This window comes from Papaver somniferum, chromosome 3, assembly GCF_003573695.1.
Source record: "Papaver somniferum cultivar HN1 chromosome 3, ASM357369v1, whole genome shotgun sequence".
In the NCBI taxonomy this organism is placed as follows: domain Eukaryota; kingdom Viridiplantae; phylum Streptophyta; class Magnoliopsida; order Ranunculales; family Papaveraceae; genus Papaver; species Papaver somniferum.
The window spans coordinates 86,043,098-86,046,350 of NC_039360.1; positions in this window are offsets into that span (position 1 = coordinate 86,043,098).

Consider the following 3,253-nt stretch of genomic DNA (forward strand, 5'->3'; position numbering starts at 1 on the left):
ATCTGTCACTCAAAAGTCTATATATTCCATCTCCTACTCTTTGAGACAAAATTCGTATGCTATATATATACTAGATCATACACATTTGGTATTTCGAGCCGAGTATACCTCGCATATCTATATCTCGAAATATGTGTTGGTAAGCTTTTCGCTTCGACCAAGTTTATCTTTACCTAGTGACGAAAGTCATGAATGTTTCAATCACTTTGAAAATTGCTTTCACGAGAAATAGTGTAACAACTATATAACGTCCTCTAAGAATGTTTCAATGATTGGAATGAGAGTTTAGATTACATAACCAATGGATTCCTTGAACCGAAGATTCCGAACTTTGTTGATCAAGAGTATCGGAAATATGGCAAGTGCCAAGTCCGCGAACTCAGTCCACGAACTGCCGAAGTTCTCAAACTCGAGAATTTCTGCTGGAGTTGACAAACTACTTGCGTGAGCCAAGTCCGCAAACCGGCGTAGTTCTCGAACCCGAGAATTTCTGCTGGAGTTTGTAAACTCTATCCGGTGTCTTAAGTCCGCGAACCTAGTATGCAAACTTGAGAAGGTTATATATCTAAAGATGATTTCTGAACTTAATCTTAAAAGACTAAGGAATGCATTTGCAAACCGTGGCTATTAAAGTTCATGAACTGATTTGAGTGAATCAAATCATCTTTGCTTCAATTGTGTCTTGTGTAGTTACAAAAGATTTCTTTGCAATTGAACAACTCTCTTAACTAGTTCATTCGAGTCAATTGAACTAGTTATGGTGAAGAAGAACATGGTTGGTATGAAACGCTCATATGGTTAACCTCTTTGGGTAGACTATTGTTGAACCAACAATGTACACGTTTGGGTGCGGTTAACAAACCTAGAAGTGTACAGTCATTTGTGTATGATAAGCTAAGTTTTTGATCTAACGGTTGAGAAATATTAGCTTGAATCCAAATCAGGTTTTCATCTAACGGTGAATATTTATTGCTTTGTAACTAAGGCAAAATACTGATTTGAAAGGCTATATAAAGGAGACATCTAGTATTGTGCAAAACTAATCCCCACACCTTACGTGTGATACTAGTTTGCGTGCTAGAGTCGTTTCTCCTTTAAACTTGGGTTTTCTTCTTCTAAGACCAGGTTAACGACTTAAAGACTTCATTGGGATAGTGAAGCCAGACCGATACTACTTTTATCGTAGTTGTGTGATATGATCTTGCATCTTCTGTCGTAACAGTACAATCATATTGATTGGCTTGAGATCGTGAGAGTTCTCCGATAGGCAAGATATAAAAAGTAATCACAAACACCTTCGTCTCATCGTTTGTGATTCCATGACATCTTGTTTCGCTACCATACGATTAAGATTGTTGTGAGGTGATTGATTAATCTAGGTTGTTCTTCGGGAATATAAGACCGAATTATCAATTGGTTCTTGTTCACCTTGATTATTATCAAAAGACAGAACAAAAACTTTTATGGTTTTTCTGTGGGAGACAGATTGATCCTTTGATAGACTTGTCTGTGTGAGACAGATTTGTTTATTGTTAAAGCATGTGATTTTGGGTCATAGTAACTCTTAGTTGTGGGTGAGATCAGCTAAGGGAATCAAGTGCGCAGTATCCTGCTGGGATCATAGGCGTAGGGAGTACAACTGTACCTTGGATCAGTGGGAGACTGATTGGGGTTCAACTATAGTCCAGTCCGAAGTTAGCTTGGAGTAGGCTAGTGTCTGTAGCGGCTTAATACAGTGTGTATTCAATCTGTACTAGGTCCCGGGGTTTTTCTGCATTTGCCGTTTCCTCGTTAACAAAATTCTGGTGTCTGTGTTATTTCTATTTCTGCATTATATTTGTTTATATAATTGAAATAATACAGGTTGTGTGTTTGAATCAATCAATTGGAAATCCGACCTTTGGTTGTTGATTGATATTGATTGATCCTTGGACATTGGTTTTGGTACCGTCCAAGTTATTCCTTGTGTTTGATTATAGACTCATTGATTTCTATTAGCTTGAGTGAATCAAAATAAGAGAGAGAGATATTAACTCCTTGAGATAGTTTTACCTAGATTGAGTCTGACTGTCTAGATGATTCTCTAGAAAGTGTTTCGGAGTTAGTCCATACAGATTTCTAAGTGAAATATTGGGTGGTGCTGTTAGACCCTCGCTTTTTCAATTGGTATCAGAGCAGGCAAACACGTTCAAGACCTTACAAGTCTGTGTTTGTAGCGATCTGACTCTATGGACAGAGGTGTTATCTCTATTAACGTATCGCCAGTCTTCGATGGCTCTAATTACTATGGTGGAAAATTGTTATTCGAGCTTTTCTTCAAGCACGTGATTTTCAATCATCGGTATATGTTGTTAATGGCTATGATGCTCCCGTTGTGGCAGTTGGAGATGAAAACGTTCCCAAGAATATTGGTGAATACAGCCCTACCGAGATGCTTGCTGCAAAGCAAAACTCCGACAGTTTGAATGCCATCATACATGCCATTGCCCCAAATCTTCAGCACCATGTGTCTAATTGCACTAGGTCTAAAGATTCTTGGGATATCTTAGAAACTGTATTTGAAGACAAGAGATACGTTTATAAAAAGCATGTCATCAATAGAGGAAATAACCTCAACACCCTCTCCATGAATACCTCTCTTGGACAGGTGAGAATTCATGATCCAAATTTTGTCCAAACCTTTGCATTCAACGCTGTCTTCGAGACAAGTAAATCCTCTAACTTGTATTGGGCTGATGAGTGTTGCTCTAATGATAATAGGTTTGATAAACCATTGTTCACAGAAAGGATCAAGGAATTTGTAAAAAGAAGCATTAGATGTGATAAACATCTCCTGTCAGCTGTTGCTACTAAAGATTCTATGAAAGAAAATTCTCTAAGTATCAACGCTTTGAATGTGTCTATTGGATGTGATGAAACCGCAGCTCTCGCGGCAGAAACCTCCACGTACTCAAGGTCTGTTTCAGAAGTTGAGTCTAACACAGAGATTTTTGAATTCTTGAATAAAGAGGTTTTTCAAGAAAATCTTCAATTAAAAGCTTCATTGAAGAAACTATAATCTTTAATCCAGGTAAAAGATCTTGAGATAGATTGTCTTAATGATCAATTCACCAGAACCATTGTTCTAAAGGAAAAAGAGATTAATACTCTCAAAGATGATCTTCAACGATTGTCTGGAAGTTCTGATAAAATCTCAGCAATATTATTTGGTCAGAAATCCTTTGGAAATACCAATGGTTTAGGATTTAAAAGC